Here is a 23350-nt window from a genome sequence, read left to right as displayed (position 1 = left end):
GGCCTCCGTCCAGGAGGGGCCCCGCTGCCGCTTCCCGGCCTGGCTCCTGCCCTGGCTGCCCTGGGAACCCTGGCTCCCCTTCGGTGGGGTTCCCTCAGGGTGCTGGGGGGGCTGTCGGGTGGCCATCGCTTTGTATGGGGGTGTGGGTGGCTGCGGAGGAGCGTGCAGGCGAGCCGCGTGTTATCGCTGCTGCCTGCACGCTCTCTCAGCTTCCTGCACAGAAAGAGAGGGGGTGGGGACCTTTAAGGGGCCGCTCCACGTGGCCGCCATTGAGCTGAGGGGCTGGAGAGAGCGTCTCTGAACCCCTCAGCTGATGGCCGCCATGGAGGACCCTGCAATTTCGAAGTTGCGGGACGCGCAACAGCTACACGTTCCCTACTTCGACGTTGAACGTCGAAGTAGGGCGCTATTCCCATCCCCTCATGGGGTTAGCGGCTTCGACGTCTCGCCACCTAACGTCAATGTTAACATCGAAATAGCGCCCAACACGTGTAGCCGTGACGGGCGTTATTTCGAAGTTAGTGCCGCTACTTTGAAGTAGCATCCCTGCAGATGATGGGGCAAAATCTTAGAACCACCTTATCTGTGCTAAGCACACCTGAGAAGAAGTGTGCAGCTGATTCTGCCATCCTTCTGTCCTCAGGCAATAGGGAGTCAGTATGACTCCTGGTGCAAATTATAGCAGCCTTTGGGTTGCTTTCACTTGTATCAGTTGGAATGGCTCTGTAAAAAGCCAGGCTGGCCACAAGAATGCTGATGACTAGGTACTCCAGCCACGCCTTCCCATCTTCACACATGCCATACTCAGAGGAACCAAAAGCACATGTTGTGCAACTGTCTGTGAGTGTTCTATGCTGCTCAGGGATTTCCCCAGCTGGCTGTTTAAGCCAACTTTCTGCCTTCTGGTGCAATTGGAATGGTTGCTCATATCTGCCCTTTGTATCAGAGTTTTTTTCTTTTGAATCACCTTCAAAGTACTTTCTGGGATTCCTCTTGGTCTATCCATCCTATGCATAATATTGTTTTTAGTTCAGATATACAGAGAAAAGCTGCAATCTTTGATAACCTAAAAAAAATCCCTATAATATATACTTCTGGAGTTTCATTCATGATCGCTTCGTTAAAAGAACTGTTCTAGAACTCCATTAAGAACCAATTCAGAATTTATTAGCTTTTCAGACTATATCCATTCTTTGATGTCTTGTCCGAAGTTAACAAATTCACATACATGGCCAAAGAATTATTTTCTGAGCTCATTACACCAGCAAGTATTGTTTTTAAAAGGTCAGTTCTGACCTCAGCTATGATCTTTTTATAATTCATAATCTGGCGGTGACACTCTTGTAGATTCAAAATATGGATTTTTCTATTAAAATACAGTCACAGTCTTGTCACAATATATATGAAGGATCTATGATGCTTTGTGATCTGTTATGGAAGAGCCAGCAGAGGGTGCACAAGTTAACTTACAAACCATATACCTAATTTCATGTTGGCATTCTTGAAAATGCTGGTTCACGAAAAAGGAAGTACACAGGAAAGCCACTTTAATTCAGTGTTCCAATAGAAACAAAAGGGAATATATCAATGAAAACTAAATGAAAAGAAATGGGCATGAGAGACACTTATTAATAGATGTTCAGAAAGGCATTGCTAGTAATGAAGATTAAAATATGTAATATGTAAAAGCATAATAAATGTTACGGTTGAAAAAGACATTTTGGATCATCTAGTTCCAGTCATGTCTCTCCTACCCAGTAGAAAAGGATGATCCCCTAAAGTACTACTTCATGTGATTTAGTTTTAAATATCGCAAGAAGAGGCTTCCCCTGCTCCTTTTGAAAAATTACTGACAATCATGGCATTACCAAGTATTGTTCCTTTAAATACATGCATACTCAGAATCAAACCACAGAAGAGTATTCTTCTCGATACTTACGAAACGGGCATGACTGCGAGAGCCGGTGAGAATTCCAGTCAATGAGCTGCCTTAATTTTGTTCTGAAAAAATTTTGAACTGAATTAATCATTGTTAATCCATTTTGTGGATAGACAAATTGGTGCACAAGAAAGTCTCACCACTGAGCTTTGGCTCAGTCCCATAATGATTTGTTCAAAGTCACACAACCTTTCTTTATTACACCTGGGAATGAAATACACAAACCTTAATGCTCAGTTTTTGATGATTATTAATTATACAACACAACCTGCAGCACCTAGAAAACAAGAAAGTTTTATGAGAGGAGGGCCAATATTATTTTCTCCCACTATTCCAGCTATTGTCCACACTAATGACTTAGGTTCATGAGACAAAAAGGACAATTCTCATATTAAGGAAAAGCCTGTCATACTTCTGTATCTTGACCTACTTATTTAATTGATGTTATCATAAATCCACTGCATTGTGACACAAGCAAAATGCTACCAGAGTCAGGTGAAGTTTTATACAATCAACTAAATATGTTCCGTATTTTTAGCATTTATATAAACACAGATGGTTTAGTTAGAGCCTTATATAAACTGATGACAGTATGTTATGACAAGAAAATGCATGTTAGAAATTTAGAACTCCTGGTTTCCATCACTCTTATGTATCCTAAACAAATCTGATCTTACATAAATTACCCAGACCTTGTAAAAATGCTTGGAGTTTTCCTAAGCATTTTTTTTCATAAGCAGGGCAAGAGTATATAGAATGTCAGTAAACGAGGAACAAAGCGGAAGGCACTGGGGTCTGGAGGAATGAGCATACCCTAGTGAGTCAAATAAGCCTGAGATTTAAACTTCACTTTGAGCTGCAAGTCACCCTTCTGCAGCAGGCCTGCACACAGCATGCTTTTTTGTGCACTATATAAGCCCCACTTAATCCCTCAAAATAGGGCTGAAAGGAGATGAGCCATTCACAAGTTTTGTGAGGTCGCTCTGCATGGGAGTGAATTTTACTCTTCAGTGAGCATCAACTGAACTCGTTTTATCATAAAAATAATTAATAATTGCTGTGGATTAGTCATAGGGCACCAAAACTATATCAGGAACTCTACACACAAGAATAAAGACAAAAATAAGGTCCCTGCCTCAAGCAGTTTATGAGCTAACAACACAACATACAGGCAAAGAATGGAAGAAGGAACACAACAAAAAGCACGTGAACAAGCACTGGGTGTTTGTACATGTCCATGAGCATTTATAAAGAACTTATGGTAGAATTGATGGCTACCTGCTTAGCACATATATCATTATTGATTCATTTTATATTGATTTTCCTGTTTGTTTTATAGCTGGTTGGTTGTCAAGATTTTTAGTTTTCTTTTTCTATTTAATACTTGCCTCCAGAGGGGAGGGACAGATCAGTGCTTTGAGCAGTGGCCTGCTAAACCTAGGGTTGTGAGCTCAGTCCTTGAGGAGACCATTGAGAGATCTGGGGCAAATAGATTAGAAAAGGGATAGTGCTTGGTCCTGTCAGGAGGGCAGGGAACGGGACTTGATGAACTCCCAAGGTCCCTTCTGGCTCTGTGAGATGTGCATCTCCACATAAAAGGCCTAGGCTGCAGACAAGTTGTGCCTGGCTTAATGAAAGGTGGGTTTAGTTAATTTGTGCAAACACAGTTATTTGTGGCATAATTTAACTTGACTGGGAACAGATTTAAGCTAAACTGAAATAAGAGACTCTAAAGAGAGAGCTCACCAGTTACAGCAGTTGAAAAATCAATTTACATCAAAGTACTGTAACTCAACCCCTTTAGGAAAGGCCTAAATTTAACAGGCGCAAGCTACATAACTGTAGTTAAGTTTTAGTGTAATAAAGAATTTGCACTGTATTATGCCAATTTATGTAAGTCAATGCAAGTTCTGTATGTAGACATGCCCAAAGAGCAAAGTCAGTTGAAGGGGGAACTTGTGGAGGAAGGAAGTATGGAGGCATGATGGACCAATGTGCAGTGAGCTTTTAGGAGAAAGGGGTGTTGTAGGGCAATTCCTGAAGATGAGACTTGGAGAAAGTAGGTCATGCTCTGTTGTGGGGCAAAGCAGTACATAAACAGGGAAATAAAAAAAAAGAGTAGGGCACAGAGGGATGTGAGAAGCTTAATATACAGGATCTTGAAGGCAGTTTGCTTAATGCTGGTGTAGGAAGGAACCTGAACTTAGTCCCACAGAAGTCAATGGCAAAATTTCCATTGACTTAAATAAAAACAAGATTGTGCCTTAAATCACTGCCTGTCATTATTAACACCCCAAAATTAAAGCTTAACTATTGTGGTGTATTCATTTTTCATAATTTTGTAAGATAATAACTGGGTAACAATTTAATAACAGAAGAAAGAACAGTTTCTAACATAATACAAGATAAACAGTATGAACTACAGTAAACGAAACAATGAGCAGTCCTGTGGCACTTTAGAAACTAATCAGTTTATTAGGTCATGAGCTTTCACAGGTGAAACCCACATCATCAGAAGAGCTGGAGTGGATGTAAGTGAAGAGTAAACTACCCAATGTGTAGTTAGATATAATTTATGGAGGACATACTTTGGCATCCAGTTACATTTATGTAGGGTTCTTGGGACATTTTTTATATACATATATGAACAGTGAATCATAAGCCAATATCACAGATGCAAAATTCAACTGCCTCCCTGTGTACTCATTTTAAAATTGAGTTGATTTAAAATTATATCTTTGTAGTCTTAGGAAAGAGCTTTTCTCCTCAGAACTGCTTTGTTTTGATCACAACAGTACATAGGAATACAGGACTGCTTTTCTTACCAGATACCCATTTTAGTGCTGGCACAGCCTAGATCTTGGTTTGCAGTTAGGGCTGTGTTTAAAGATCTTTTCAATGTAGTGACCAGTCTGTCAGCAAACTTCCATCTCCACAGCATATTGCCAAGAGAAATTATATCTGCACTACATGTAATGTGGACAGTAAGGCATTAACCTTGCAGAACAGATGTGAAGGGTTTTGTTGGAAAGTTGCATTGTCCTTTATGAACGTAGATGCTTTGTCAAAGTACACACCATATTTTGAAATAATTAAAACTGTTGCTTGAAAAACCATAGCATAGTTAATAGCAGCCAAGTAAAAGCAGTTGATGAGCACTGTGGTTTGCATTCCCATCTGTATATCTTTGGCCCGTCACAAATAAAACTGAACAGAACAGCTTATCAGTGACTTCATCAGAAATAATTGCAATCAGGAGTTAGAGATATTATCTCCACAAAATGGGTGCATCTACACTAGCCGGCTACTTCGAAGTAGCCGTCACAATGTCGAAATAGCACGTGTTGCGTCTACACACACCGTGCGCTATTTCAATGTTGAAATAGACGTTAGGCGGTGACATGTCGAAATTGCTGTTACTATCCGAAGATGGGAATAGTGCCCTACTTCGACATTCAACGTCGAAGTAGGGTGTGTATAGGCGATCCACATCCCGCTACTTCGAAATAGCGGGGTCCTCCATGGTGGCCATCAGCTGAGGGATTGAGATGCTCTGTCCAGCCCCTGCAGGGCTCTATGGTCCTCGTGCACAGCAGCCTTTAAAGCACCACAGACTTGGACTTCCTGTGGCAGGAAGCTGAGAGTGTGCAGGCAGCAGCACACGCACGTGCTAGCCATACACGTCCTCCAGAGGCCACGAACCACCACCCACCACCCATGGCAGCCAGCCAGCCCCGAGAGTGCCCCCAGGGCTCCCCCTGAGGGGACCCAGGCACCCCGGCAGCCAAAGGGGGGGGGCCAAAAAGAGCTGGGGCCCCTTCTGGTCAGAGGCTGAGCTCCAAGACCTGCTGGGGTTATGGGGTGAGGATGAGGTGCTCCACATGATGGGGAGCAAGCAGCAGAATGCAGAAGCGTTCACCCAACTGGCCGAGGGCCTGGCTACCAGGGGTCACCCTGCCTGCACTCCGGATCACGTCTGGAGCAAGGTGAAGGAGCTGTGGCAGGGTTATGCCCGGGCCCAGGACTCAGCCAGCTGGTCTGGGGCCGCCCCAGCTGCTTGCCCCTATCACAGGGAGCTCAGGGCCATCCTGGGCCCCTGGGACACCTCCTCCCCCCAGCCATCCTTGACACCACGGCCGAGGAGTCCCAGCAGGCCTCAGAGCCGGAGTCTGGCCCAGAGGCCAGCCCCGCACTCTGGGGCCCACCCGAGGAGCACCCCTCAGGGCAGCAGAGGAGGGGCAGTGGCAGGGGGGCTCCTCATAGACCTCCTGCCCCCGGGGCACCAGCTGGTGTCTGCCCACCAGGGTTCCTCCGACCGCAGCAATGGATGGTCATGTACGTACCCCACAGAGCACACACCCAAGGGCCACGGGGCGGAGGCACCAGACATGACCAGGAGCCCCACACACCCCCAGCAGACCCCAACCTGCAACTGCCCAGCCACAGCACGGTCCCAGGATGGCGGCATGGCCATCAGCACCCGTCAGTACCCACACCCATGGACAGCACTGTACCCTAGCCCCAGGAGCGCAGGAACCATGCAATAGGGACACCCAACAGGGACACCACACCCACTGACGGGGACAGAGACCCAGCACCCAAGGGGTACGGAGGGAATGGGTCACAGGCCAGGGCACAGTACTAACAGCCTTCCCCTCCCTCCCTCCCTCTCCGCAATTGCACCATCGGAGGCCCCAGGCAGCCAGGCACTCACCGTGGTCCCCGAGAGCCTGCCAGAGGTCAGCCACCGCCAGTGCCTGGGGACACCTCCAGGGCCAGTGGGACAGGCATGCCACCACCGGACCCAGGGGATGGCTCCCCATGGACTCCCAGTTCCTGGCGGCTCTCCAATAGCAGGCCGAGGTGGCCGAGGAGAGGTTCTGCTTTGACTGAGAGGAGTCCACCCGGTGCTGGGCGGTGTGGCAGGAGTTCATGGGCATGTTCGAGGACATAGCTGGGTTGATCTGGGAGGCTGTCACCCGGCTCCCACCCCCCCGCTGCCCCCGTGCCGCCCTCCCTGCCACTCCATCCAATGCCCCACCACCACCCCACCGGCCTCGCCCCCCCGCCGCCCTCCACCGCACTGCCTGCCTCGCCCCCTGCTGCCCTCCCCCCACGCCCCCTGCCACCCCACCTGCTGCACCGCTTCCCGGCCATACCTGCTAGTCCTCCCGTCCCCCAGCCAGCCGTGCTGGGGACCACGGACAATGGGGGGGCGTGACCCATACCCACTGGGGTCACGCCCCTCTACACCCACCTCAGATTGATGGGCCGATGGCTGAGCCATCCATTGGTCCCCCATTTGTATATAGTGGTCCCCCTTGTGAAAAGTTGTTCCCCTTGTATATAGTTGTCCTCCTTTGTACGTTGGTTCCAGTTTTTGTTGTGAACATAACACAGTTTACCGGTTTTCAATATCCACAGTTTATTTTCCAAAGAACCTGAGACGTGTGCTTGTTGGAGGGATGGTTTGTGGGCGGTGTGTGAGCAAAGTGTGGGGGGCCCTCCGGGGAAAGCCAGGGAGGTGCTCGGGGTCTCCCTGATCAAAATGGGCCTGCAGGGCCTTGCGGACCTGTACCCTCTCGCGATGGGCCTGGCAAATGGGTGCAGCGGCCAGCTGGGGGAAACCTGTGCTGGCGTCGACTGCCCACCCCTGGACAAAGGCCTCCCCCTTGCTCTCCACAATGTTGTGGAGCATGCAGCACGTGCCCACAACCTGGGGGATGTTCTGGAGGCCAATATCCAGGAGGGTAAGGAGGCACTGCCAGCGGCCCTTCAGGCGGCCGAAGGTCCTCTCCGCCACCTGGCGGGTGTGGTTCAGTCGTGCGTTGAACCACTCTTGGCTGGTGGTTAGGTGGGCGGCGTATGGGCACATGAGCCAGGGCTGGAGGGGGTAGGCTGTGTCCACCATGAGGGATGTAGGTTCCTGCGTCTGCCTCTGGGGGATGTAGGTTCCTGCCTCCAGCTGGTGGCACAGACCTGAGTTCCGGAAGATGCGGGCATCGTGTGTACAACTGGGCCAGCCCACATAGACATCCTGGAAGTGGCCCTGGCTGTCCACCATGGCCTGCAGGACCACGGAGTGGTAGCCCCTCCGGTTGATGTATCTTCCCCCACTGTGGTGTGGGGTGCAAATGAAGATGTGGGTCCCATCCAGGGCCCCGAAGCAGTTCAGGAACCCCATGGCAGCAAATCCAGTGATGGCTGCGCCCAGGTCCCCAACTCGGATGACCCTCTGGAGCAGCATGGCATTGAGCGCACAGACCACCTGTGGGGAGGGAACACAAGCGCCCATGAGGGTGTGCAGGGTGCCCCAGGCTCCTTCCCCCAGGCCCCCCTCCCGGGCACCTCCCCAGGTACGCTCCCACCCAGCCCCTCCCTCCCCAGACCCACACCCAGCCCCCTCCCTCCCCGGACCCCTCCCTCCTCAGCCCCACACCCGGCCTCCTCCCCTGCCTCCCTGCACCCCAGCGAGTGCATGCCCAGGCCTCCTTACCTCCATGATGATGGCCCCCACTGTGGCCTTTCCTGCTCCAACCTGGTGTCCCATGCAGCGGTAGCTGTCTGGAGCGGCCAGCTTCCCAGACAGCTATTGCAACCCTCTTCTCAATGGAGAGGCCACGCTGCATCTGTGTGTCCTGGTGCCTCAGTGCAGGGGTGAGCCAGAGGCAGAGCTCCAGGAAGGTCTGCCGGTGCATGCGGAAGTTCCGCAGCCACTGGTTGTTGTCCCACTCCCCCATGACCAGCTGCTTCCACCACTCGGAGCTGATAGAGTAGCTCCAGAGGCAGCGGACCACCTGGTGGGGGAGGAACAGGGGAGCCCGGTGGTCAGGGTGTCCCCATCTGCCCCCTGGGAGGGCCCCCCTGCCAGGAGCTGCTGGGCAGACTCCCGTGCAGCACCTAGCAGGGTGCTTGCTCCCTAGGTGACTACCTGGAAGGCTTCCAGGTGCTGCTACTGTTGCTGGGGGTCCACAGCTGCTGTGCGTCGGTCTGCGAAAGTGTGCCGAGCGCTCTGCAGACCTCGTGCTGTGCAGGCCAGGTGTGTCTGGGAGGGGACCTTTAAAGGAGCAGCTTGCTGTTGCCCCGGAAGGGCTAGTCCAGCCTGTGACCCTGTCTGTGGGCTTTCCCGGTCCCTTATTTTGACGGGGAGCGCTTGTGTGTGTGAACGCCCTGCATTTCCTTCCGGGGCGGCTCCTTTCGACGTTCCCTGTCGCTACTTCAATGTTGAACATCGATGGCAGCAGCCCTGGAGGATGTGTGGGTGATACACATCAAAGTAGCCTATTGTGATGTTGCTACTTTGAAATAGGCCACTTCGATGTAGTGTCCTAGGGTAGGTGTAGCCAATATGTTGTAAAACCGTTGGAAGGTAGACCTGTCCGAGCTCATTCGTATTTGAATGAATGCACTTGGTTTTCAGTGATCACATTTTTCCAAAAGTACATTAGCACTGGCTAATGCATCCACATCCATGCCTACAAGTTCAACTGTAGTTCAGAGAAGGATCTCAAAGATCTCTTTCATCTTCTTAAAAAGACAAGATTTGTTGTTGTTGTTTTACCTTTTTGTTTCCCGTCAATCTGCAGCCTTTCTTCTGCTTTGATGGGTTTCCAAGTCAAAGTGGCACCCAACCATTGCTCACTGTGGCTTCAGCCACACAGCAAAGTTATTTTCAAATAATAGCTGTTATTTCAAAATAACTTTGCAAAAGTCTACAATACATACCCACACTATTTTGAAATAAGTTTGAAATCGTGGGCACATTATTTCAAATTTCGTAAACCTCATTGCAGGAGTAACAACACCTATTTTGAAATAGCTATTTTGAAATAGGTGCGGCTAAGACATGGAATAGCGATATTTTGAAATAAGCCATAATGTCACTATTTCAAAATAAGCACTATGGCTGCATCTATACCTGGCTGCTTTAGAAACACAAACTTTTTTTGTGGGGGAACAAGGGTGCTTTTAAAAGCAGGATTTCCTTTTGAGAGAACCCCATCTACAAGGCTGTTTGTGTTTTGAATGCAGCCCCTTTTGGAAGTGAGAGCCCACGGGAGTATGCAAATGAGGTATGAGACATTTAACTCCACACTTCATTTGCATTTTTGACCATCTGCATTTACATGACCCTTCCAAAAGGGAGTGGTAGTGTAGATATAGCCTATGTGTTCGAAGATGCTATTTTGAAATACCTGGGCGCTCTTTCAAAATGCATTCTTGTGTGTAGCTTTGTTATTCTGAAATAAGTTATTTTAAAAAAGCTATTCCAGAATGGCTTATTTTGAAATAATTCTGATGTGTATACATAGCCTGTGTGTTACCCAATGAAACATTGGTGTTTGTAAAAACCAATTTGTCACCATTGGCATGTAGAATTTGGCTTCAAAATTCTTTCACATGATCTGTGTCAGCATTGACTGTAGAGAATTTTGATTTAATGAAGACACTCATTTTAAAATAATTTCACTTGTTTGACAGTTGGCTATCAACTGAGATCACTACTCTACAAAACCACCCCCAGCTGCCCATACATAACAACCTGTGAGTAGACTCCTAAGTGCTAAATGTCTCTAAAATGTCAATTAATAGATCCTGTCATGTTCCACGGACATTTTTTTTATATTGAAACACATTAATAATCACATGTAGAATGTGTAATGGTACATATAACTACACTGGATTTTACTATAGTGTAAAAGTACACAAAAGACCAGATTTCATGGTCTATGATGTGTTTTTTATGGTTGTGAATTTGACAGGGCTCTACTTAAGCATGGATTTAAAGCACACTGCAAATGGGCATACCTGTCCCACAGTTCGCCCTGCTGGCAGAGAGTGATTCTGCTTCAGTTTCCTCCTCTCACAAGGCACCTTTAAAAATAACAAGAAATCCTGTGGTACCTTATAGATTAACACATATTTTGGAGCATAAGCTTTCGTGGGCAAAGACCCACTTCCTCTTTGCTCATGACGTTATGCTCCAAAATATCAGTTAGTCTTTAAGGTGCCACAGGAGTTCTTGTTGTTTTTTGAGGACACAGACTAACTCGACTACCCCTCCGATACAAGGCACCTTTAGGAACTCTCCCTTACAAAAAAGTATCTGACAAAATTTCCCTGCTGGGTTCTACTTTATTAAGTCCATATGAACAGGAAATGCATTTGAAATAAAGTCTGTTATGTGCCTGGAGTCAAAATAATGTCACAACTGGCTTGTGGTTTTCCCTTTCAGGTTTAGAATGGCACAACCTCCTGCCTGGGGCCCGCGCTTCTCAGCTCTGAGGTGTTTCTTCAGGAACCCTTTCAGCAGCAGAATTCTTTCCCTCACTTCTCTGCGCTGAGAGCACTTTACAAGCCTGTCAGCCCATCTTCTATTGCCATATGCATCTGTAAGACCCAGGTGCTTCCCTTTAACCAAGTTAGAGAGTAGGCAACCACTAGACCTTCCTTTCTCTTAGAAGGGACAGTCACCTTGTGACATACATGCAAGACCCATACACAGCTGCGTAGGGCACCTTAAAATTCGGGGCACCACTGTGTCTTAATGTTCACTCACTGACTTTTTCCTATACTTGTTCCCTGGCTGCTGCAACCTGATGAGTTTCTCTCTACAGAGGATCTAGCTAACTTAAAAGGGAAACAGCCTGCCAGGACACACTGAACATGTGAAAGAGCCATTCACGTGGTAACGAAGCCAGTTAGCAGGTACAGGCCCTACAACAGGGAGAGATGAGGGGCAATTGCAGAGGGATCCGGTGCTTCAAAAGGGCCTGGAACTCCTGGCCACTGCTGCTGCTACAGTGGTAGCGGTGACAGCGAGAGCCCCAGGGCTCTTTGAATTGCTGACCCAGTGCTGCAGCACAGCTCTTTGTGGCTTTGAGGGCCGGGGAGGTCAGTGACACAGTCTGGGTGGCACTAAGGGCTGACTGCCCTTGGTCCCACCCCTTTATTGTTGTGACTTCTGTGTTCTCTGTGATAAAATTACAGCCTTAATCAAACCCCATATCCCTTCTGGATACTGTACAATAGCTCCATAATAGAAATAAACATATAGAAACAAAGCATCTAACCCAAACCACCAAGCATTTACTTCTCTTATTTTGGTTGGAACAGCAGCCAATTAAGTTCTGCTTATGTCTACTGTTGTCATGCATTAGTGTCATTAGTGAAGGAGTAATATTTTATCTTGTCAGATTATTCCTCGAGCTTCACTAATTTGTTTTCTACTGTGGCACTTTAGAGACTAACAAATTTATTAGGCCATGTGCTTTTGTGGGCAAAACCTCCTGTATCAGATGTGAGTTTACCCACGAAAACTCATGATCTATACTGGACTGCTTTTTTGTTTTGATAGTATGTAGACTAACATGTCAATATCTCTGTTAAGCGGTGGCTACACTAGCCCCTGCGTTTCAAAAGGGGCATGCTAATGAGCCACTTTGGCATATGCTAATGAGGAAATACCATGAATATGCAGTGACTTATTAGCATAATGGCAGCCTCGTGCACTTTGAAACTGCCAGTTTCAAAACGCACGCCACCCGTGTAGCCAGGGGCCTTTCGAAACCGACCCTGATTTCAAAAGCCCTTTCTTCCTATCTGGTTTTGGGAAGAAGGGGCTTTCAAAATCGGGGGGGTCATTCTGAAAAGCTCCTGCCGACATGGGCGGCATGCGTTTCAAAACCAGCAGTTTCGAAGCGCGTGCGGCCACCATTATGTTAATGAGGCACTGCATATTCATGGCAGCACCTCATTAGCATCTGGCAATGTGGCTCATTAGCATCCCCCTTTTGAAAGGTGGGAACTAGGGTAGCCACGGCCTTAGTCTCTAGAGAACCACAGGACTGCTTGTTAGTTGTGAAGTTACAGACAAACATGGTTATACCTCTGAGACTTGTTTTCTACTGTTAGTCAGGAGCGGGAGCTCACCAGACTTCACAGTGAAGGAGAGGTAAGGCTTATGTATTGGTAGATATTTGTCATTTTGTTTTTCCAGACTTGTAATTCATCTTCCCTCTGCCTCCTTTTTCCATGGCTCTTGACAGCCACACCTTTGTGCTCTTTGTGCAGTCATCAAGACTGTGCTCAGCAGATGACAGCCCTCCCAAGCGCTGTCTGTATCCCTCCCTGCTCTGAGGGCACCAGAAATGTCACTTTACTGATGTTCAGCCTGATTTAGCTTGCCTTCTGGCTTTAATTTCTTACTAATTTTTTTCAGTGTTATGAGTCATCATTCCTTCAGGAAATGAATATTAGGTTCGTCAGGGTGAAGTAAGACAAGGCACAAGGAGAGGGAAATATGGAAAAAGGTCTTTTAGATTAATCTTAATCCTCAAATTCTTAACACATATGCCCAGTCTCTTAACATCTTAATTTAGCTTACCTGGGATTTAAATATATGTAAGGGGAAGAAGGGTTCTTTCGAAAGAGACATGTCTACACTGCTTTTCTTTGTTCAAAAGAATATGCAAATAAGGCTCCAGATATGTAAATCTGTACCTCATTTGCATTTTCAATTTCCCTCATTTGCATGCCTCTTTCGAAAGAGGAGTGCAAGTGTAGACACAGCCTGTGGGGGGCCGGGTAGGAAGGGGAAGGATCAGTGGGGAATTAGGACCCTGCGATTGAGAGTCCCCCAGGGGCCATGGGGAGAGGATGAGGCTCCAGGGGAGCTTGATTGACAAGGCAGGCTAATGAGGGAGTCAGGAGGCTGAGAAGGGTTGCAGGGGAGGTTCCCATACTCAGTGTGAGCTGGTGCTGCCTGGTTCTGAGTGGGGCCAAGCTAAGGAGCAGCCAACAGGAGCCTGGGATAAGCTGGGGAGAAAAGCCTTGATGACCAGAACCAGAGGGAGCCAGAGAAGAAGCCCAGGGAGCAGAGCTGCATCAGCAGTGCAGGAGCTGGGGCAGTCCAGAGCCAGGTGTGGTGAGCACCTGGGGAGAGCGAGGGGGAACCTGGGCAGAGGTCCCAGAGAAGGGAGATGTTGACAGACTTAGAGGGGGATCATAACTCCAGTGGTGGGGGGAGCTGATGCTGGGGAGAAGGATCCTGTCACCTGGAACCTGTGGGTGTGTGGCACCCCCAGAGCAAATGTCCTACCTGCAGCATCCCTGCAGCACAGACCGGTCCTGGGAAGGAGACTAGGGACATGTGAAGGACACACTGTGAACTTCCCTTACATTCCAGAGATGCTATTTGTGATGTTTCCATGCCCACAGAGCAGGGTTATGTTTTTCTTTAACCTCTCTCATTCTTATTTTTAAATTGGTTGTTGTTTAAAAAATTGTATTCACTTTGCACTATATATAAAGATCAATGGGTCAGGGATGCATGTACAACAGAGAGGACCCCTGGGACTCGGGACACCCTAGCCCCTGGCCCCACAAGTCTGGGGGATCAGAACCCCCCCAGTAATCCTGGGCCCAGCCTTGTTTAGGGTTAAGAGGACTCTGCCACATAGGAGAGTGGAAAGGGAGCCCTTGTGGTCAGCCAGGCCTCTGCATGAGTGGTGTTAGAGTAAGAACTCAGCTCTCTTTGCTAGCCCATTTCATTGGTTTAGTGTATAAGCCACGAAAGTCCCCCATAGTAGTGGGACTGTTCCTCTGCTTACCAATAGGCCAAATTCAGAGTCTTTACTTCCTCACAGTTAAGGCGTTTCATCTTGCAACAAACAAACAAACAAAAATCCAACCTCCTCACTGATGGAACTATTGTACCGTGTCTGACTATGAGTCATTAGCACTACAAACATAGATTGTGCTTTCTTCACTTCTAGTAAAAAAAAAAAATCGACAGATTTTGAGTTGCCTTAATATTGTGACCACTTTGTGAAGGAAGAAAGTTAAATATCCTTCTGCTTGATATATTGAGTATGAACAGTAAGTGAAATATCCTGAATAACTCTACTGCCAAAAGAACTTGCATCTCAAGAAGGTAAGAAGGTTTGAATGGTGAATTTGCTCACTGAGGAAATTGTAGAATTGTAGGACTGGAAGGGACTTTGAGAGGTCATCTAGTCCAATTTCTTCATTCACAGCAGGGCTACTTGACCTCTTGAGGTCCCTTCCAATCCTATGAGTTCCTCAAAGAGCACAAATGCTGATGCAGAAGCCAAAGTGCCAGGAGGTTTTAGTCCCATGAAATGAATCCAGCTCAGTGGGAAAAGAGGAGGGAATCAAGAGTTGTCAGATTCACAGGACTAGGGGAATCAAGAAGCAGTGGGCACACAAATGGCAATCTAGCCACTAAAAGGGCAGCTGTAGAAGGCCCACCTGTCCTAGGTGAAGGACAACACAGCCTGATGTGGCAGGAGAGCCAGACTTATCATGCAAGTATCTGTGAGATCTGTGGGCTGGACCCAGTGATAATAGTGAGCAACCAGAGACAATGTACTGTAGATTAACAAACAATATATGCACCAAGGCATGGTGTATCTAGGACTGTGCTGAAATGGTAAGCTAAGAGTGGGAGTTTCCTGTAAAGGTTTCTGTGACACAAAACACTTGAATCAGTGACTTATTGGGGTACAAGTCACTCTTCTTTTGAAATTTGGGTGCTTTTACCAAGCCCTGGAAGTCTCCAGTAACTGCCTCTTTGCTGAACAATAAGAATTCCTGTGGCATCTGATAGACCAACAGATATTTTGGAGCATAAGCTTTCGTGGGCAAAGACACGCTTCGTCAGATGCACGAAAGCTTATGCTCCAAAATATCTGTTAGTCTGTAAGGTGCCACAGGACTTCTTGTTGTTCTTGAAGATAGAGACTTAACTCGGCTACCTGTCTGATACTTGTCTCTCTGCTGTCACCTGTTGGCTGCCACAGCACATAGCAGGACCAAATCCACCTCATCTAGCGAACAGATGCACATTTGCCACTGATAAGAGCCTCACTGCCTGCCGCAAAGTAGGGCTTCCTATAGGCTGTGGAATGTTTCCCATTGTGCTGGGAGGCAGCCAACAAGAAGGCAGGATATAAACTGAGTGATGGCTGCCGCAAGTGTTGGCAACCTCTGTGATTTCTTTTGAAACTGAAAAAATCAGAATGGTTGAAGTGACATATCATTCTGTGATTTTTGAACTATTTTGCATGTGAATGGTGAAAACTCAGGCTTTGTAGCTGGTAGCACTGGAGCCAGAGCCCATCTGGAAAGAACCACCTGGAAGCAAGGTGGGGTGAATTGTGCCTCATTGGTTTATGGAGCAGTCTGTTTTATCTCTCTGTTTCGTTTTGTTTTTGTTTTTTGTTTTGGTTTCTAGTGTGTTATCTTTCTGAATTATAAGAAATAAAACAGTATTTTATTGCAGCCTTCCAGCAAGAGTGTTTTTACCTGATTTCTCTCTTGCACACAAACCACACCCCGCCTCCACAGCCCGCCCAACCCATAACTTACCTCAGTTGCTGTGTTAAAACAGTAATGAGTATCCCATAACCCAATACTCCTAGACACCTGGTGAAAGATGCCTTTTGGCTTCATCTCTTAGTTTGCACCCTACTGAATTATGTTTAATTTGTATGAGCTTGAAGCACTTCTGAAATAGGCTAAGACATTTGCCCATACCTGTCCTGCAGCCTGCAGATCTGTGCACACCCACTCACACACAGAAAATTTCATGCATGCCTTGTGTTCATAACATCACATTCTCTAGTTTACGAAAATAGAAACTAGTACTTAGCTGCCTAGCCAATTTTAGTCCTACGCAGAATTAGCCATGATTTATGTTGTATGTCACAATCTGTGGGCAGGCTGCCCCGGCAGAGAGCCTTTTCCAGTCCCTTGAGAGCACTGTTTTCTAGTTGCAGGCCAGTGCCCCTGTTTCTTTTGGGTGGGATCTTGCAGCCCAAACGCTCTCCAACTGGGTCTCCAGGTTACACCCCCAGATAGCCAACTGCATTTTCCAGCAGGTCCAAGAGTTTTCCTGCCTCAGCTTCAGACCATATATGTTTTCAGTGAGACAGAAGCAGCTTCTCCAGAACAAAGCATAATTCATTTTGTTCCAAAGGCAAACAGCACTTAGACAAGCACATTTTAGCATAACAAAGATTCCTACAGAGAAAAGGGAGGTGAGTGAATATCTTTCATTGGGCCAAGTTCTGTCTGTGGGAGAGACGGAGCTTTCAAACTTACAGAGCTCTTCTTATAGTCTGCTCTGGGTAGCTCAAAAGCTGTTCTGTCTCATCCACACTTGGTCTATGCAGATATTACTTCACTCAACTGGCCTCTCTAATATCCTGGGGCCAACAAACATTGCATGCATAGATTCCTGCGTGCATATTTCCCCACTGAAGCTTACCACCGTGCAAGCAGCTCTGGCTTATTTCCTGTTTCTGAGTTGAGAGAAACACTCTGTACTGCTTTCAGTCTCCTCCCTCCACTTCTGTTTGTCTCACTCAGACTGTCAACTTTTCTTTTTTTTAAAAGACCTGAAGCTGATCTCTGTTTAGCTTGAAATCTTATCCCTTTCGTCATCAGAGGTTGGTTCAATAAAACTAGCTCACCAGCCTCTCTGTTCTTTTTTCCCTTTCTTCTAGGGGCACTTTGCTAACTGGGCAGCATCACTTAACCCTTTAATTCCCAGACTCAGCACAACAATATCTGTTACCTTTGCTAGAACCTACAACTAGAGCAGTGGTGGGCAACCTGCAGCCCGAGTGTGGCCCATTGGGGTTCTTTGTTTGGCTTGCATGATATTTTGCAACATACAGTGTTTCCATTGGTTTCCATCTGCATTGTTTTTTTTTCCTCCCAGTATTACTAAAGTGACACACATACAGGGCATGTCAAGTAACGTGTGCTAATTGCACAACCTGGCAGATCCCACAAATTCTAGGTATACAAGCACAGCTAACAAAACTACCCTATCCCAGGAGACTATCTTGGTAATAACAATCTTGAGGCCCATTGAGATGAAGGAGGGCCACTCATGCTGCTCATTCACTAGCCTAGGTTGCCCTTCAGTAAACTAGAATCACTAGGTAATGGTGTGTGATAGGGCACTATTAGTAGTAGCCTGATTACTGATGTTGCTATAGCAAAAAGAAGGCTACAGGCAAACCTGAATAATCCCATTATAATTCTTGAGAAAAGAATAAATACCTCTTTGATGAAAAGGTCACAACCTAAGGTGTGATTGTGACTGTGAGATCAGGTGAAAGGAACAGGCTATGAAATACACTGGGTCACGGCTGTCTCTAGGGGGGATGTAGGGTCTGGGGCAGCCTCCCTCCCTCACCCCTGGCTCTGCCCCATCTCTTCCCACCCCTGCTCTAACACACCCTGCTTCTTCCTCGAAGTCCCACCTCTGCTCCACCTTCATTCCACCTCTTCCAGTCCTGGTTCTGCTCATCTTGTATCCCTTTCCTGAAGCCCCTTCCCAGAGCTATGTGACCTGGGGGATTACTGGGGGGCCTAGCATGGGGCAGCAGCAGGGGGTGCCCTCCTCCCCAGTGGAGGGAGCCTGGGAAATGGAGCAATACGTGCAGCAGCCTGTGCGGCTCTTTTGCCATTTTCCAGCTGGGTCACTGGCTGACTTGGCTTCTCCAGCAGGGGCTGCTGTGGCCCAGAAGAGAGAACACCCTGCTGATGGAAAGGCTTGGTAGGACCAGAAGGGACAGAGTTCAGCATATGGGGATGCTGGAGGGGTCACAAACTAGGATTGAAAAGGATTAGTGGGGGGACAGACTGGAGTATGGGATTAGGGACTAGTGGGGTGATAGCCTTGAGCAGGTGCTGAATGGGCAGGTGTAGGGCCAGATGCGGGAGTGGGGGTGTAAGGCCATACAGAGATCAAAGGGGCTGTAGAAGAACATGGAACCAGGGATAAATGTGCCTGTCTGAATGGGAGAGTGTAGGGGTCTGTGAGGGTCTGTTTGGGGGAGGTTCCTTACTCCTTCCACTGCCCCCCCCCAAAAAAAAATCCTATTCCACACTTCTCTGGCCCATACCCAACAGCTCTCCAGGTTCATTTCTTGGCTCCTTACCAAAAATTACTTCCATTTCTTTCAGCTCTTCCATTACCCTGACTACCCCAAGCCCCTACTATTATAGACATATGTGGTTAGAGGTATTTTGAAATGAAATTACTAAAATAATTGAAACTGGTGTGACTATATTATTGTTTTGACAAATAAAATAGGCAGGAATTTAAAACACTATGTACAGAAATTTTAACATTTTGGCACAGAATTTCCTCGGGAAAAATTTAGCAAGCCTGCAGGCAGCTCAACGGAACTGCTACAATGAACTGACAGGTGACTGTATGGGAGTATCTTCTGCCCAAAGCCTAGGTGCCCTAGATGCACCCAATTTGTCAAGCGGTCGGGGGTACTCATGAAACCAGTCTGTTTCTCCCTAACCATCTGCTTTCACTCACCTCCCCGCATTTCCTCTCTTATGCAAGCTACCATAAAGCCCATTTTCTGACTATTTGTATTCAGATCGCGGAGCTATCCCTAGAAATTCTGGTGTCCAACACGGCCTCTCTACAGCGAGGGCTATGCTCAAGGCCCTTGGGGCAGGAGCTGTGGGAGGCAGGAAGGCAGCAGGGGTCACCCACTCCTCTGCACTCTCTGGCACTGGTGGGAAGGAGAGTGACCTGGCCCAAACCTGCTCCGCTCTCCCAGCTCTCCACAGCATCTCTTGGTGGAGGAGGCTTGGGGGACGGGGAAGGACTACACTCCACAGTCACCAGTGGCAGGAAGCAGAGTGATGTGACTGGGAGCTGACAGAGTCAGCTGAGGCCAGGTCACATTGTTCCCTACTGCGGCTGCTGAGTGCAGAGGGGTCCCAATCTCTGCTACTGGCACTAGGTGCCCCATTTGTCCTCCGGGCTGTGCCACTCTTGAGAATGTGTGGAACGAGGAATCCCAGGTTCTGGGCACAGCCCATGGGGAGGCTGACTGGAGAATGGGGCTGGCCACCAGAGCCAGCAATGCCTCATACACAGCTGCCTTGGGCACTACAAAATTTGGGGCAATATAGTGCCCCAAATTTTGTGGTAACCCACGTAGCTGCATACTTTGCATAGGTAGGGATGGCCCTGTCTGATAGTACCTGGAGGCTTGATCAAGGCCCTATTGTGCTAGGCATTATATACAGAACAAAAAGAGTCAGTATCCTGTTGAGTTTACACTCTAAGATGAGAGTGAATGGGTGGGTACAAGAAAAGGTGGGGGAGAGCGTAAGAATGAGATGATCATGATATGAAAAGGGTGGTAATCTGCCTTTAAAACCATCATAAGACCCACTTATACTGTGCTGTCCACAAGAAACTATCCCACTAATAATGATTAACTCAAAGAATAAGTGAAGATTGTGGCTATTTGCACAAAGAGTAAGAAAATATTGCCTGTATGTGTTGCAGTCAAAAGTTCTCTCAGATTCGACACTGGGTTCTCTGAGCACAGAACACGCTGACAAGATATCAGTTAACTGCAAGCAGTTTATTGCCCTGACCAGCTTCAGCAATAAACCCTTAATTAAAAAGCAAAAGTATGATAGGAAAGCAGCTCTTAATGCCCCTTCAGCAAGCTGGAGACCCTGGTCAGCTGTGGACGAGTAGGAATTCTCTAGTCTTCCGAGGCACTGGACCCAGGGCCCATTGGTGGAGTCCAAATTGTATTGGTTTCTATGTTGGTTATATACAGTTTTTATGCCTCATTATACAGTTCTGTTAGGTCACTCATTACCATTTGTTGTATTTCCTTAGCTGTCACTTCTTGTTCTTTAACTCTGCTTCCATGTTTACTACATCTCATTGTACAAGACTGTTGAATGTTTGTGCCTTTCCTCTTATCTCTGTCTATACATTGTTCTACTACAATGGTTCTTCTTGAATTGACCACTACAGTATGTTCCTCTGCTCTCTTCTCTTGACCAAAGTGGTTGGCCAATTTCTGGAGTCTGGCGTGTTGTTCTGATTAGGAGGATAAGCTGATGTTGAAATCAGATCTTTTTTGGTCAGGGACAATTCTCTTTATTTACAAAGAGTATACAAAGTCCTGTTTCCCTAAGCACCACAAGAATCAGACAGGAAATAATTTCTTTATTGACAGTTCTAAATTTTACTCAGCCAGTTCGCAGTGCAAAAAGCTCTAGCTTTCCTCCAGAGCTACAATCCCAGTGCCTGATCTGATTCCTTGGCATTCTTTTCACTTCTCTTCCACAAGTACAGGCACCTCCACCAAACAATTCCTAATGAATCCTTCCACCCCCTCCCCCCTCGAGCCTGGCCTGTGCTTTTGTTTTGGGTTACAACATTCACCTATTTTTTGACATAAGGCTGCTAGTGTTTCATCTACCCATTTCCACAAAGAAGCTTAATTTTGTCCTACATTTACTCCAAATGAAAAGTGGCTGTTACACTCAACACTTTTAAGCAAGCATAACCCAACCGATAATACTTCTTGGCCTTCTGGTGTTGCTTGTTCCGAGATCCTTGGTGAAGGGACTGTTTTACTAGATTCTTGGATAGTGCCTTGCAGAAAGTGGGTACTACCATAATCATCCATGATCAATTTATGTTAAACGTGTGTGCTGCAAAGCAATAGTGACGTATGGACTAAAATGGAACAATTCAAGGCTATTTGATCTGGGCCCACCCACCCTGTTTTTACCAGGACAGTCCTTTATTTAAGCTGTTTCACAGGCATCCCCACTTTTTAAAAAAATGGGCAAATTGTCCTGTATTTTGTGGGGCTCCTGCTGCCCAGCACCCAGTGTTTCGGGGCCACAGCTTCTGCTGCAGGGTGGGGGTCCTCTGTGGGGCAACTGCCCCATTTCCCAGCAACCCACAGCAGCAATCCCCACTGCTGGTGAGCTCCGCCACGGGGCAGCTGCCTCATTTCCTGACACCCCATGCCCAGGGGAAGCAGCTCCCACTGTGGAGAGGCTCCTTTGCGGGGTGGCTGCCCCATTCCCTAGAGCAGCAGCCCCTGCTGCCAGGGACCCCTGCCGAGGGCAGCTGCTGCATTCCCTGCCTCCCCACTCTGGGTGGCTATGAAATCCTCATGCTCAGCACTTCCCTGCCAGGAGGTTTCAGAGATTCCATCCTCTGCTGTTGCTCATAGGGAACCTGTGGAGCCCCCACCCCTGGTGCCTCACCATAGGGCAGCTGCCCCCATTGACAAGGAGCTCTGATATGGGACAGCAGTCCCCCATCCCTGGAGGCTGGTGTCCCATCTGTGCCATAGGGCAATGTGGTCACCCTGATATAGGCTTAACTCCTCTGCACCCCACCCTCATTCCACTTTTCTTATCAATGAAGATGCCAACGGATAACAAAATACACAAGCCAAGTAAAAGAAATAATGACAAAGCTAGATCTGAGATTTGATTTAGAGTCTTGGTAATGTGGACCAGAGGGACAGAAATCAAAATTCAAGAAGACAAACCAGTGAAGGTGGACAGTTTTACATCTCTTGGAAGCACTATCAGCCAAGATGGTACCAGATCTGATGAAATAAGAATTGAAAAGGAAAATGCTGCATTTGGAAGACTCAGAAACATCTGGCAATTTAAAAGCATCTATTTTAAAACAAAACAATGTGTATAAAGCAACTGCTACAGCATTCACAACGTGTGTCACTGCTAAAGCAACTTACCATGAAAGATAGACGAAAGCTGGGGGCATTTCATCAAGAATGTCTGAGATAATATTGCAAGTAACATATAGGAGAGGAAGATGAAGGAAAAGGTTAGAAAAATTACTGGACAGAGCACCCTTTCACAAATAATATGTAAAAGATAACATCAGGTCTGAGATATGGGCTGAGAATGGAAAAAGAACACTTACCAATTACTATTTTTAAATGGAAGACACAAAACACAAGAAGAAAGAGAGGAAGACCGTGAATAACATGGAAACTAAAAGTTCTGAAGGACATCAAGCATCTCAACATGGAATTGGAAGATTTAGAGAGAAGGGTAGTTGATTGGTAGCCCAACGTGCAGCAAAGCAGGGACAGACTAAGGTGTAAGGCAGGATTGGCTGGATGTGGTTCACCAGAGTTAGCTCCTGGTGGGCCACTGGCTCTTTATTTGTCTCTGAGTATGGTCACATGCAGCTCCTGTCGGCTGCAGATCACTATTCCTGAACAATGGAGGCTGTGGGAACTGGTGTGCTGATCCACGCAGCTCCCATTGCCTGGGAATGGTGATTCACAGCCAACAAGAGCTGCAAGTGACCTTATGGGCGGTTGTGCAAGTAAATAAACAGCAGACTGCCTAGCAGGGGCTAACTTTGGGGAACCACATCTGGCCCGCTGGCCACCTATTGTGCACTCCTTAGGTGTGCGCAGCGGGGGAGAATGGTAAGTTCCACAAGGCCAAGCCTTCTGCTGCGAAAATGGAGACTGTGGTAGATCTGGAAACTGAGGCACAGCGATTAAAGCCAGAATTTTCAAATTTGTGCAC

At 47.3% G+C, this 23350-nt stretch overlaps 1 long non-coding RNA gene across 1 annotated transcript in view; it reads right to left on the bottom strand.

Moving 5' to 3' along the window:
* LOC142014686 (uncharacterized) overlaps positions 1-17294 on the bottom strand; it is a 30710-nt gene extending 13416 nt beyond the window's left edge. Inside the window, exons 1-2 of the long non-coding RNA XR_012646020.1 lie at positions 17232-17294; positions 1940-2001 (exon numbers count right to left, since the gene is read on the bottom strand). This is a non-coding gene — a long non-coding RNA (uncharacterized LOC142014686). The remainder of the gene's footprint in view (positions 1-1939; positions 2002-17231) is intronic.
* Between the last annotated feature and the right edge of the window lie 6056 nt (positions 17295-23350).

The sequence above is a fragment of the Carettochelys insculpta genome, chromosome 6 (assembly GCF_033958435.1).
Source record: "Carettochelys insculpta isolate YL-2023 chromosome 6, ASM3395843v1, whole genome shotgun sequence".
In the NCBI taxonomy this organism is placed as follows: Eukaryota; Metazoa; Chordata; order Testudines; family Carettochelyidae; genus Carettochelys; species Carettochelys insculpta.
This window is presented reverse-complemented; position numbering and strand designations above follow the sequence as displayed.